We start from the raw sequence: 14,794 nt of genomic DNA, 5'->3' as shown, positions 1-14,794 counted from the left end.
TTCACAGGTTTCACCCAGGATACTTTAACTGGCCCTACCAATCAAAGCTCTCGGTTGAATTTGGTCATACTAGATTCGTATTGATAGGAAACTCCTACGGTTTTAAAAAATGCAGAAACTTGTCAAAGCAACACAAGAAACTGGCAGCACAACCTGAGAAAGATTTGCAGAAAGACCACAAGAACTTGCTTCAAACACACAAGACTCTGCTTCCCTTTTGGGTGGCGTTCAAGCAACCGGACTCATACCAGGGTTTGGGAAAGACGTTCAAGAGGCTCTTCATGGCTATTTACCTGGGAGGAGGTAAGATGCTATTCAGGCCTTTTAGTGATTTACTTCGTGAATTATTTTGGAGTAATTCTCAGTTTCATAGGTCTTAAGAACAGAAGAGACCTCAGGGGTTACTGCTACCAGTCCATGTCCAGCTGCTCCTTGTTTTTTCCTGTACAAGGTTGCTGCCACCCCAGTTCTGCTGGTAGACTCATTGCCTGAGGAGGTCTAATACACATCCTTGCTACAACAGGGCTACAGAGCAATCAAATGAATGGTTAAACCATGAGAGGTGGGGGAGCAGTGACCTGAAACAGCAGGCACCGAGAAGGCACAGGACCAAGCTGTTCAGAAAGGGACTTGCGCACGCCAGCTCTGCTGCAGACGGAAAAATTTACGCGACCTTTTGTGCGGGTTGTCCAAGCTGACCACACCATTTTGCCCACGCATGCTCTGAATCCCGCTCAGAAATGGCCTGGCTCAAGCAGTCTCAGAAGGTCCTGAAGCCTTGCCTGGAGACATCAGGAGACGAAAGGAGTCTACAAACACTTTGTTCGAACAACCTGACCGCCCTCGCTGCTCAAAAGGTGTTTATCGGTCCCGATTCAGCCTGCCTTGGTCATAATGTCCAGCCATTTGCTCTCGTACCTCTTCTGGACGGTATACGGCAAGAGCCAAATGCAACGAGCTGCCTCTCACCGCCCAACAGAGAGGCCTCGATCCTATATGACAAGGTCCTGCAAGGAACCAGGGCTTGAAATACGCAGAAGGGAAAAAAAGAAAAGGGGCACACGCACACACACACACACCGAGCCGTTGTGGTCGCTGCCCACAGGCCTCCTTTGTCCCTTTAGCTGCCGTCGCCCCCCCATCACCCTCGCTCCCTGTCCTCCCCCACCCCTCCTCTCCCGCCATTCATCCTGCTAGAATTTATCCCGCTTCTTTAACTCGGCATGTGTCTGGGCAGATGTCCAAAAAAGCTCCCTTCAGCGACCGGGGCCGAGGGGGGAGGAAATTCCTCCAATTCAGTTTAGGCCCTTTTTCCCCCCCTGCCGCCTTCACTTTCCCTCTTTCGCTTGCTCCCTCTCCTCTTTTAACCCGCTGAGTGATTGATAACGCTCTCCTCGCCTCGCCGCTGGTCCGGCAGCTACAGCTCTGGAGGGAAAGCAGCTCTCCTAGACGATGGGACGGTGGGGACCCCCTTTGGCTCTTTTCAAAAACTAAATAAATAGAAGGAAAATGGAGAGAAGCGCAGGGGAGTCTGCAAAGCTTCGCGGGAGGGAGAGGGAAAGGGAGCAGCCCTGCAAAGCCCTGCGTTAGGACAGGTCCAAAGCAAACAAACAAATTAAGAGCAGCATGCCCCTTACTCTGTTTGCCACAAAAAAAAAAAAAAAAAGAAAGAAAAAAAAGAAAATGAGGGGGTGTTGTCAAAGAAAAGAAAGAACTTTATTCTGTCATTTTGCGTTGGGGGGCAAAACATGAGTAGTTGTGTGCAGAGCTTTGAGCCCCTCATGGTGCCATCATGTTGAATGACTGTTGTCTTAAATTCACAACTTCTGGAGCCATCCACTTATTTTAAAATCTTGTACTTCATTAAAAAAAAAAAAATAAGACTACCTTTCCAATAGTGCAAAGAATCTCAACAGCATGGGTCCTAAAAATATTGGTGCATATGTGTACACATGGAATTTACATATAATCTCTAAGTGTCCACAGGATGCTGTGCTAATCTCTAGATTCTGATTAGATTTTCACATTCACCTTATAATTTGGGAGTTTAGGCATGAAATTGATTATAACTGCCATTCACGTCATGTTATTTTAGCATTATATATACTATACGCATACATATACATGTACTATATGCATATTTAAAATTATTATTATTACTACCACCATCTGAAATACAAATAATACCTCCCGTGCAATACTGGGATCAGAGTATCATTGCACTATGCAGCGTGCGCTGAGACAGAGAAGTCCCAAAGAGTTTACAAGATGTATAAAAAGGAAGGAGCGTTACCCCCATTTTACAGATGGAGTCTGGAGGAAGAACAAAATAAAGAGTAGAATTCACTTTATCTAACCTAGATGTCCAAACGTGAGCTACCGGTTCCAGACTCCCATTTATGGCCAACCAAGAGAAAGAGTCATCTGCAGAAAGTTGTCTAAAAACGACCTGTCCTGGAACGGGAGAGCTCCAGTGACCATCTCAGACGTGATATGGCTTTAGGATGTTTAAAGCTATGTCAGTTGAATCCAACCAACACCACCCAGAAAGTCTCTGGCAGAGCTGAGATTTGAGTCCATGTATCTTATCCCCTACTCAATTGCCTTAGCAAAAAGAAGAAGAAGAAAAACATCTCCTTTTCTTAGTAATTCTACCTGTCTTCTCAGTAACAGAAAAATTGCTCTTTCAATCCAGGATAAACAGCATAAACTCTTCATATTTTATTAATCAAGATGTGAGTTTTGAGGCTCTGCCTAAAAATGAAAGGTTGGTTTTCGTGACATGATAATTCAAAGTAAAATAAACAAGTCACTGGAGTTTAAAAGAAGTTACATTTAAACCTTAATAAGATGAAAACAGAACATAATAATCAGCAAGCTGATTTTTTGCTTTTTTAAATCAAGGCAAAAGACCATCATGTCAATAATACCTGCAAAAACTCTGTGCTGAATATATTTATTCTGTGTTAGCTCATTAAACTCTTAGAGGCCTTGCAGTAAGTAATCTCCCTTTCCTGGGCCTGAAGGATACTTGATGTTTCTGTGTAGGTAGCAATCTGTCTACTACAAGCTGCTGACTACCTCATAAGGATCCGGGGAAGAAAAGTCCTCATTTATTTACATGTTTTACATTAAAACAGCTATAAAGTGCTATTGGGAAATTTCAGATGTATTTCCTTGTCAGATATGTCCACACTCAAGGTCTCCTAATGCAAAGCTGGTAATTACCATAGGTGAAATATCTGACACAAACATCTACCCCACCAACCCAGCATTCACCCGGCACCACTGAATGACATATTCTGGGAAAATAATAGCAGTAATAACGCATTTTTCAAAGAGATTTCCTGACCGAAGGCTAGCTTCCCCAGGAGAGAAGTGCTAATGTTGCACCACAAATCCAACATGACCTTCACAACTAATTCCTAATCATTGGTATCTTAAGCCTGACCATGTAAAGACTAGCAAGCTTGACTGCTTTGAGAGAAAATGGCCAGCTCTTCATTTCTGAGTTCCCCAAAGATCTCCCAGGAGGCCTGAGGACAGCCTTGGTGAAGAAATTATTTTCGAGCTCCCAGAAATGGCATTGTCCCAGACACTGAAGCTCATCACTGAAGCTCTCCCAAAACACTGAGTGGTGTTTTAGAAGCTGCCAACGAATTGCAGTTTTTTGCCTCAATTCCTGCTGCGTTTACAAGGTGGCCTCTGCAGTTTAAATACTGTAGAAAACTAAGCAAGAAAAACACGGTATGACCCTTCACTGTTTCACCACCTGATGAACCTTCACCGTTGGCAGCTGGAATGGCTGAGACTATCAGGCCTGCAGCTTTGCATCTCTGTGGCCAAGGCAGCTCTTGGTCTGGAATATACAGCCCAGGGTCCAGCACCAACTCAGCCTGGCCGAGCAATCCCATACTAGACTCAACAGTGGGGATTTGAGCTTGTAGGGGGGTGCCACCACGAGGAACGTGTCCCTGCAGGGCCTCGAATGGGGGACTGGTACACGGCAACTCTACACTTGCTGTCAAGAGAGAGGGAGAAAATCTCCGCAATCTGCTGGTGTGAGCGATGCTTATAGAGTATCCTCTTTCCAGGCCTCTTGTGCCTCTTGAATGCAAGGCCACTACAAATGATTTCAACCCACATATTTGGAAGTAGCAGGGTTTATAGTTTCCACAAATGTCTTTTTTTTTTTTACTCTATCACTGTCTATTTAAGTATCTGTCAAAGTACTCTTGTTCTCACACAGACAGAGGCACTGTTTCAGAAACCGAGCCTGCCTATCCCTGCAATAAAGCCCGGCCAATTCAACGTCTTCTTGGATGAGAGAGACATGACCCGAACCTTGTGCACAGGGGTGGGCGAGATGTGCGCTTTTTGTTTAGTCAAGCATGCAGATGAGTTCCCATAGCAAAAGCATCTTCGACTTAGATTCAGATGCAAATTCGCCCAAAGTATTACTTGAGATCAGACCCTTATCTCCGGCTAAGTGGTCTATATGTCTATCAAGCCACTGGTGACTGAAGGTATAGCAGTGCCTGCAAGCACACTGGGGTCAGTTCTCCTTCCTTTCCTTCCAAATAATTCAGATAGCTCCTCTGAGTGCGTGTGAGTGAAAATTCCCGATTTTTTTAGCTGTGGAATCACTGGAATCTCCTCTAAGGAAAAAAAAAAAAATTTAGGATGCCTTTATCAAAATCTATGCCCATAAAAATGACTGTAGGCTTTGCTCTGAATGGACCCAGTAGATTTTAAACCATTTTGTAACCACTAGCAGCTAAGGACCCGTAATGTCAGTCTCATTTGTCAATGGTGCAGGGGGAAATAAATGCCCATTACCGATGATTTGTTTATGATTCCACAGAGAACGTGAAATGGGACAAGAGGGGAGAGGGGTAGTCATTTTTCCCCATTTATTGAATTGTTCGATATATTTGTTTTTGAGCAAAACGTAATTGGCCACTGATGTGCAGCCGCCGAGCTATGAAGCAAAGGGAAGACAAGATAATGGTGGCCCAAAAGGGTTGACGTCAAGAGGACATGGCAAGGTGGGAAGGAGACCATAACATGGAAACTAGCAGACCTTGTTAATAATTAGTCGCATGGCATCACCTGTAGGCCCTGGTCTGATGCACCAACAGGTTGGACTCCAAGCCCGTGAACCTCATTCCTTCGACTTCTGGTTGTACATATGGTACAGAACACACTATCTTGGATATGAATATAAGCATATATTTATATATAAAGAGCAAAACTTTCAGTTGAAGGTTCTTAAAAGACAAACAGAAAATGGTTGCTTGGAGGACCACACAGCAAATTAGGGGAAAAAAACATGATAAAAAGAGACAAATGAACACGTCATTCTACTCAAAACCAGCTTTTAAATGATGGCCCAGGACCAAAGTTGGTCGCTGTCCCCCCGGCCCCGAGTTGACTGAAGGCTCCCGTTTTTCCCTACACAGCGTATGAATTTAACCCAAAGGGCAACATTATCATCTGACCTGCGAGAGAGGAGGCTCCAAAGATCATCAATTCCCTCAAATTGGTGGCCTGGCCAGTCGTTTAACGCCTCCCCGTCAGCTCGGAGTAAGACTTACAGTTTGACAGGTCAAAGTGAAAAGAGGAGGATGGGACTGTGGAGCAGGGGGGGAAGCGACAGACTGACTGGAACAGCAATAAAAAAAAAAGGGGAAGCACTCCGCTGCGAAAGCATTGTCAAAAAAAATATATATATATATGAGGAAGAGCAGTTTTACTGCCTCCCGTAACCCAGCGGTCCTGCAGTATTGCCTTTCACTGTGTACCCAGCAACAGGCCTCCGGGAGGTTGTAAAAACACCATCTATTATTCCCGGGGCCGGAGGGAGGGAGTCTTGCGCTAGCGTCTCCCCTTTCCGTGACGCCCCGCGTCGGGCCGGGGCGAGAGGGGTGGCGGGGTCCGGAGGAGGAGGAGGGGGGCGGCTGCCTCCGGGGCCGGAGGCTGGGCTCGCTGGAGCTTTGTGGCCGCGGCCGCACCTGCCGGCGGGCCCCAGGCGCCGGGGCCCCCGGCTGCCCCATTAGCCATGCTGGCGGGGATTGAAGGCAGGCGATGCATTCGGATGCAAAGCGCAGCCGCTGGGGCTCTCCCGCGCCCCGCTCGCGCTGCTCTCCAGGCCCTTTGTCTGGACCAGACGCGTTTGTCCTCGCCCCGTCTACCTCGCTGCTCTTTGGTCACCAATTTTCTCCCCCCGCCTCTTTTTTTTCCTTACGTTTCCCACGCTTTGGATTTTTTCCCCCCATGCTAGAGAGTCAGCTTTCTGCATGTTTTTTTATTCCCTCCTTCCCTGCACTACCTGAAAGCAATAATTGGAGCAAAGGAAACAATTTGCCTACTAGCCACAGCGCGAGAAACTCTCGGTGGCTTCAACGCCCATCGGCCTTGCTCCACCGACAAACTAATCAGCTGCTAGCGGCAACACCTACTCTGAAGCCCAAATGCAGAAGGAGTTAGAAGAAATCTCTAACCCATGCTCCACCACATGTGAAAACCCAAGCAAACCAAACACGGAAAGATGGAATAATAAAATCCTAGGCACGCAGCAAATCTGCTTGGCCAAGTACCCCAAGGAGGTGAGAGCCTGGTGGACCAGGGCAAGGTTGCACTAGTGCCCGCTGGCATCTCCATCTGCCCCGGCCGGGACTGCCATCCACCTTCCTCCACCTCAAGCACCAAAGGATGTCACCCAATGCGTCTCATGGCCACCACGGTCAAATATCTCATTTGCACCCGGCGCCGTGCCCCTCAGGAGTGAGGAGTATGGATCCCAGGTTTGGCTCAGAGCCAAAGATCGCCCATCCACACTGCTGAGCATCTCCGTTTTTAACGATTCTGACTCCTTCCAGCTCAGGATGTCAACCTGCATGGCTGCCTGGGAGAGGAATGGTGGACATGGGTGGCTGCCGCGTTTCCCACTCCCATGCCCCTCTCCCCTTCCTTTTCTTCCCCAAAAAGTGAGTTTTGCAAGGTGCCCGCTGTCCCTGCACACGTGCTGCCCTCCGATGGTGGAGACGCTCTGCGAAAGCCCCACTGCTGCCAGCAGACTTCTCCCAGTTGCGAGTTACACCTTCTTCTTTTTCTTTTTCCCCTAAATAATCATTTGCAAAACCTGAACCTGAGGAAGCAAGACACCCCATGGGCGACCCCATAGACCTTCCCTTCGTGGGGAGCCACCTCCAGCACCATGGGACATCAGCTCGGGGATGTAGGCACCATCGGCGCCCCGGACCAACCCCAACATTTCGGAAACACGGCAGGAACCAAAGATGCTCGGCATTAGGGTTTGCTTTTTTTTTTTTTTTTTGCTTTTTTGTTTGTTTGTTTTTCCCCTGGTTTTCTGTGCTGCCCCATCTCCAGGGCGGACACAGGCAACCCAAGGGCTACCTCGGAGCTGCGGCGCAGCGCGCGGCCCCTGTTTACACGGTAATGAATACCTCTCAGCCCTATCTATTGCAATAAGTATTACATTATCAAACAGGGCCGAGGCACTCCACCAGGCACTCGAGGGTGACTAAGCATCCAGCCTCTTGCTACGGGAGACGGCGCAGGGGGGGAGAAAATTTACAGCCCCGTCCTCCCCAGGCCCCGGAGGGCCTTTGGAGAAGAAGGAAGCCCCTTCTCCTCCCTGCCCCCTCGCCCCGGTCCCGCGGGAGGCAAAGGGCACCGTTTATTGTCTGCCCTGATAAATGGCCCCAAGTCTCCGGCCGGAACAAAGCCGAGCGCGGCCTCTCGAGCAACGTCCCCGCCGCACACGGAGCATTTGATCGCGGAGCTGAGACGGAGGCCAGGGCGGGCTGGGGGAAGGGGGAGAGGGAGGCGCGTGGGAGGCCCCCGTGGCAGAGAGGTTCCCCGAACCCCGCGTCGCATTTCGGCCGCGCAGGGATGAGCGTGGGGATTCCTGGGCTCTTCCATATGCAATAGCGGGAAGCTCTCCTCCGGAGAGCACAAAGCGCTTCATAAATATGGATTCAGCCTCCCGTCACGAGTCAGCATTTATTGCCGAGAGAGAAACTGAGGTAGGGAAAGATTGGCTGACTCCCTCCAGGAAGAGCACTTCGGCTGGGCTTCTCCAGCTGCAGGACTGAAAAAAAACACTGAATTCATCCTTTTTCCAGAGCACCGGTGGTCTGGACACAATGCAATGGAGCAGGGCTGCACCGGCGCTGCTGCTCAACTTGCAAATCCCACGCTACCTCCGAGGTGTCGGCAGAGCTCTGCTGCGACTGCAGGAGCAGGAGGAGACGCCAACAAGGTGCATCACGCCTGTGGCATGGCTGCTCCTCCTTTCCCCCCCGTCTCCCAGAAAGTATGGCAAAGGGAACAACCTCATACACCCAAAAGGTGGAACAAATGCTCTAATGCCTTTCCTTTCCCTTTACAGTATACCCTTTTTGATGGTATATCTCATATATTCTGCACTGTATACCTCTAGCAACTTTATCCTCTCCGCTCAGGACAAAGTCGGTATCCTGACTGAACTTATTTAATCAGTAAGACTCCTTAATTTATTTGCTTAGGCACCAACTCTTTTTTTTTTTTTCTGGTTGTCTGAAGATCAGAATGTTACCTAGCACTTTTCTTTTGCCATTTAATCCTAAATCCCTTCTCCTCTCCTCTGAGACCTTTCTTCACATCACTTCTTCACACATCTCAATGAAAAATACTTGATATAATTACGTCAAAGAATCCCACGCTGATTCAGCTGGAGTGGGGCACAGGCTTAGGCAGAACTGCTATCAGTGAGCTAGCTATGCATGGAAATCCATCTGTAAATTATGACCAAATAAACGATTTATCAATGTGTTCAATATCTCTAACATTCAACCAGGACATAAATACACCAGCCAGCAGGCTCCTTGCAAGCTACTTGCTCTGACTTTGATTATCTACGGCAAATGATCATGCAAAACCACCCAGACTTTTTTTTTCCCTCTCTCTTCCTGAACCTCTTTGTATACAAACGAGTATGTGTTACCACCTACGTATGACTTCTGTTACCTTAAAGAACATCCAATTCCTCATATTCACTTAGACATAAAATTCAATCCCAAAATATTCAAAAACCAGAAGAGGATAATTGCTGAGCTAAAATTCAGAATGTGTTAGTAGGTCTGAAAATCCTTCTTTCTCCAGCTCCGCCCGTCTAGCCCAGCTCTACAAGACGATGGTGACTGGGAACCATTCCCAGAAGCTGAAACAAATCAAACAGGGAGAAAACAAACAAACAAATGACCTGGGACAGTTGAAGCACAATATAATTTGTCTCAAGGAACTCTTTCTCTTCCCTAAAAGAATTAAATCCCAAGGCACAGAAGTCCTTTCCACTGTAATTTTCCAGCTTGAACCATAGTGAATGAAGCATGGGGAGGCAATCAAAAGAATAATAGAGCACACTAAATATACAAGTCTAAGCATCTACCCTTGCATCCCAGAGAAAAGAAGAAGAAAGGAACCTCCTCAAAGGGAAACTATAAATGCCTAATACAATGAGAAAGATAGAATTTTATGGGTTCAATTACATAATTGTGGAGCCAAGTGCATGCGAGATTCCCATTTCCTAACAAAGCAAACAAACAAAAAAACCCAGCCTGCTAAGCACAATCCAGATGCCTACTAATATATGTTGCACTGTCCCATCCAGCTTTTTCTTGACTGTCCACTTGTTAAGCAGCTCTGTAAAGTACTCTCATGTTTTCACGCAGCCTAGCAGTTTGCTCTATAACCCACAACTGTGGTATAAAAATGCAGCATGCACTGAAATATCTGAGTATATATATTTTTACTGTATATAGGCATAAGGAATACTCTGAACATGATCCTAATCCTACAGGAGAAGCCACACTGGATATCTGATAGCACAGATGGGTAATACAGCATTTTTTTTATATATATATATGACGTTCATTTCCTTTCTTACCATCGACAAAAATCACAAAATCAAGGCACTATTTATTGATGCTGTCGCTAGATCCAACGCATGATCCCAAGGATCCCCCACAGAGAGGAACTGCAAATCTAGATGTAGGTAAATACTTTCCAGCTTGGACCTGTGTCAAAAACTTCTGGGTCTAATTAGGCATCCTTAATAAGTAATTGCAGGTCCGTCAGCACAGTAACTCAGGGTGGGATTGCTTTCAACTACAAGAGCAGCCTCTTGTTTCTGATGCAATGCACCTAAGGGCTGGGCGCCTGCCATCGGAGGTGCCACCAAGCAAAGGCAACTTTTGAGGACGCGGGAATGGACAAACACAATGAGCGGAAGGATCAAAGCCTGAATCATTAAAACAGGCAGCCCGTAGCCCCTTGCTCAGCTGTTGACACAGGAAACCCTAGCTTTTCTCAAGGTGGGAGGTATCCTTGGGTACGTAAACTCAAACAACCAGAACTACATGCGTCGCGATTGCCCTACTAATGAGGAAGGTGGTGGAGCTGCTTGCAAACTTGTAACTTGCTGAGGATTTTGCACTGAATTGCTTCAGAGAAACCGTCTGTGTCTCAACAGCATGCTGAGTTAAACACTGTTTGAGTCAGGCTGCTACTGTACATGATCTTCTATCTCCCATTTTAGCTAATGGAGTGCTACAAAGCCTCCAGTTCCTACCAGAGGGCATTCAGCTTGGAAAACACTAATGCGCAAAAACGTCTGCCGACTGACTACGTGCATGGCAATATACATTTTTAATTTGAATAATATGCAGTGTTTACCATAATTAGACAGCGCATTAACATGATTAAACCAGCGCTTTGGAGCAGAGTGGCAAGGAACTTGACTCGAGTCTGGAGCCGTTAGTGATGGGAGAAGCTTGTTGTGCCTGTCCGTTGAGCGGCTGCTTGCCCTGCCCTTTTGCAGCGAGAGTTTGAAACTGTCATTGCAGGGGGCAAAATCTTCCTTGACAAGCAAACGAATCCATTAACGCGTTAAAAGGTTTGGAGGCTACGTGTGGGAAATACTAAAAACACAAGCACAACGGCACCATGAGGAGGATGATATTTATGCTCATATAAGCAAATGTCCAAGTTTTACTACAGCAGGGCAGGCTACGTGTTTTTACCTATCCTGAAAGGCAGGAATGGAACTGATTTTCAATAGCGGTTAAAATAACAGAAATAGGAATCAGGAGGGATGGCTTCTATTCATAGCCACCAGCTTGTTGATCTTTAACTTTAGCAGCTGCAGAACAGCCACAATTATATCTCCATGTATGATTGCTTTGTGCATGTTCTCCAAGTGCTCCAGATCACAGACCGCTCTCCTACTTGTCACTGGGAGCCTTGCCATTGATTTCAATCAGGCCAGAACTGCACCCCTGTTTCGGCCAACAGCAATCCTGGCAACAGATATTTTATCTGGACTGAGCCAAACAGGGCAAGTGGGAAGGATGGCAAACATGCACCCACAGCCCATACCCAGAGTTAAAAGTGTTAATGCTTTGAAACTTTTTTGAAGGGGGAACTCACAGTTGTGGAGCATCGGGGGGGTCTGCAGTGTTTGTTTAATTCTGAGCAGGGGAGAAGCATGAGCATTGCTTTAGAAAGACAGGCACATTGGAAAGAAAGAGAAAAGAATCAAATATTAAGTAAAAGTAGACTGTGATTCACAGCCCCGTCCTTTTCATACTGTCACTCGCAGTGCTTAGTTCCTCTCTGTCCATTAGCCGAAAACCCTCCCTTTTAACCCATGAAGGAATTCGGCAGCAGAGCTATTCCAAAACGCAGCAGCTGCAGGACATTAAGGGTGCTCTAACTACTAAGGGGCATCTGGAACATCTCAAAATTCGCTTAAGACTGGGAAAGCCCTTGCAAACCGTCAACGTTTCAAGATTGTCGGTGAATGATTTTCAGCGTGTAACCTGCAGTCTTAGCAAAGGGGAGTAACCCGTGACAAAACAATAAGATTATAACTTAATTCTTACTAACACAGGTGCCTAAAGTCAATAAAAAGTCCTTTTGGGCAAGGTGCTATAAAAGCTGACAGGTCATCTTACAAAGACACTGAACGGATAAAGCGGATAAGGTAGGGCTGAGATACAGCATGCAAGTAAAATGAACATGGTGATTTCTGGAAAAAAAATGTTATTCCCTGGCATCTTGGTCCTATTCAGTCCAGTTTAACAGTGGTGTTGTCTAAGGAGGAGATTAGAGGGAGAGGAAGACAAAAAGAAGGATGTGGCAAAGGAGAACAGTCAGAGCTAAACCACAAGAGAATCCTGGTGACACCACCAGCATCCGTGGGTCCCTGCTCAAGCCACTTGCTTGTTCCTCTTCTTCTAGCTTACGATCTGTAGCCAAATCCTTCCTCCATTTTTCTTTCCAAAGGGCACGTGGCCTGCAGCTTGGGGAGCAGACATGAATGAATAAGGGAGAACAGGAGAAAAACTGTGTGTGCACGCTGTGGAGGGCGTAACTATGAGGTTTATATATAGTCATCAGTGTGGTGAAGGGTGTTGATGCAAGTTAAGAAGGCACTATTAGATAATCTTGCCCAAGGGTTAGGTTTTGGAAGAGGAAGAAAAGAATGGGATTTTCAGAAGTGCTCCACACTAGCCTACTCCCCTAGCCAGAGAATATGTGAGCTTTACTACTTCCTTGAATAACAGCAGACAATGCCAAGCACTTCTGAAAAATCTCGCTCCGTGTATACAGAAAAAAACCTTAGAAGATTACAGAAAAAAAGAACCTTAATGGTTTATTTCAGACTTAAACCTTCTCTGGCATTCTTAGAAACCCAGTGTAACCCTTTCACTGAAATTCAAGAGGATATGAGAACCTAGCTCTGCTGGTCTCCTTTGAAGCTCTTTGATAACCAAATGATAAGAGCAGCATTAGAGAGAAGAGGAACGAAATAGAGATCACAGGATAAGCACAACTTCTGCAAGGAAAGGACTCTTTGTAATACTTGCTCATGGCGCAGGACATCTGACAAGAGCAAGCGAAAAATCACTCCTTACCTAGGAAAGAATACAAACTTTTCACCTCTGGTTTCCTCCAATCTGACTAGCATTCTCCCTGCTTTAAAAAGAAAAAAAATAAAGTCCAGTTCAGAGGTTATCAGGGTCCCCCCCACAATACACTGGGAAGAGGCATGCAAGAGTCAGTCCTGTCCGGGGCTAAGTGCTTGCAAGTGTGTCAAAAGATGTCAGTAGGAGCTGAAGATGCTTGATACCCTGTAGGCATGTTTGACACAGTCAAGGCTTTTAAGCTCCTTTCAGATAGATCTGCACAACTCCTGTGGGCAGGCACAGAAGCAAAAGGAAAAGATGTTCTCAGAGGGACAGATCAGCCTTTTCCTGCAGTCACTCCCAAAAACAATGAGCAGGCTGGGTGGCTGCCGCTGCCCGACTGCTGAGGACTTGCTCATGGACCACAGGACTCGAGGGGACCTCCCCAACACAGTGCTGGGCTAGCTCTCTCCCTGCAGTCTCTGACTACAGTCACAGCAGGGCTTCCCAGAGTCCGACTTTAGCACTCGGAGGAGGAGGAAGAGCGGATTTCGCCTCTGAACAGAGTAGTGCAAACTCCGCACTTGGCGGTTCAAAGTGGGCCTCACTGCAGCCGACTGAGCGGGTAGGAAAAAAATTGGGTTGGGAGTGAAACAGCTTCACTTGTGAGGCCCAGCCAGGAGCCCAGCCTTTGTGGTGGAGCTGGAGGCAAGGCTCTGGTGATGCTGTGGTGGTGGATGGCATGGTGCATCGCACGGGGGAGCTTCCTACTCCCGCCGCGCATCACTGAAACAGCATTAAGTGACAGCAACACTGCTGTAGGAGCCACACGCACAAGCAAATGTCCTCCTAATCTTCTAAAACTCATTATAGGGAGGGGCAGATGTTCCCGATGGAATCGCGAGGATGTGGGATCATCAATCCCTGCTGTCGGCGCAGTATCAGATTCCAAGAGGTGACATCCCTCCTGCTCATGCGCGCACTAACGCATTGCGCAACACCACTGCTTAATGACTGACTAGGGCTTGCACCACGTTCACAGCTCACAGTGTGGCTTCAGACATACTAAAATATATATTTCAGGTTTGTCCCCCTGGCCTCTGAAGTATAGATCATTTTTAGAGTAGCTAAGGGTTGTGACCCATCTCCTGGACTATAAATCTACAAGGACAATATACTCATTCTGCTTTGCTCCTCATACTCTAAACCAAAAATGATTGTCCAAAGACTGAATGGGAAGTGAAAGTGTGCTTTATCTGTGCAAGCAATGAGAAACAGGTGCCAAAAATATATAATCTATAATGCTCAGGGCATCATAAATGGGCTGCAGCTAGAATTTACCAAATGGAAGAACACATACAGTCCTTTCCCACATAGTCAGGATTTGTTTGATTGTGTCTGTGTTCAGTAAATATGGATGGAGTAGAAATATGACAGGAAGCAAAGGGACAATATTCTAGATATATTACAGATGATAAAGGAGAAAGCAAATACAGTCCTAGAACCAGGACCATTCTCTGCCTTGCCTATCACTATGACCCCAAAGCCTTTAAACGGGTGTTTTTCATCATTCACCATTGCAGGTATGATTAGATGACTCCCCGTAGCTTGTGTTAGGAACAAAATTAGCTTAGACTATGAGAAAGTCTGGACTTGATGGTTTGTGCATACGGAAATCACCTGGGACACGTGAAGGCCCCCTCTGTGCACAGTAGACACAGTCCGCATTTAAATCCACAGAAGCACACAGCTACAAGGGGATACGCACACTCCAGTCTCCCAAAGAATAACAAATCCGGCGCATTTGGACTATCAAGCCT

General features: G+C 46.7%; 1 protein-coding gene across 5 annotated transcripts in view; it reads right to left on the bottom strand.

Annotated features, from left to right (window-relative positions):
* The window catches only part of LOC135325098 (SET-binding protein-like), a 263,102-nt gene that overhangs the window by 174,223 nt on the left and 74,085 nt on the right, over positions 1–14,794 (bottom strand). The window lies entirely within an intron of this gene.

This window comes from Dromaius novaehollandiae, chromosome Z (assembly GCF_036370855.1).
Source record: "Dromaius novaehollandiae isolate bDroNov1 chromosome Z, bDroNov1.hap1, whole genome shotgun sequence".
In the NCBI taxonomy this organism is placed as follows: domain Eukaryota; kingdom Metazoa; phylum Chordata; class Aves; order Casuariiformes; family Dromaiidae; genus Dromaius; species Dromaius novaehollandiae.
Note: the sequence above shows the minus strand (reverse complement) of the source record. Positions and strands in the feature narration are given on the sequence as shown.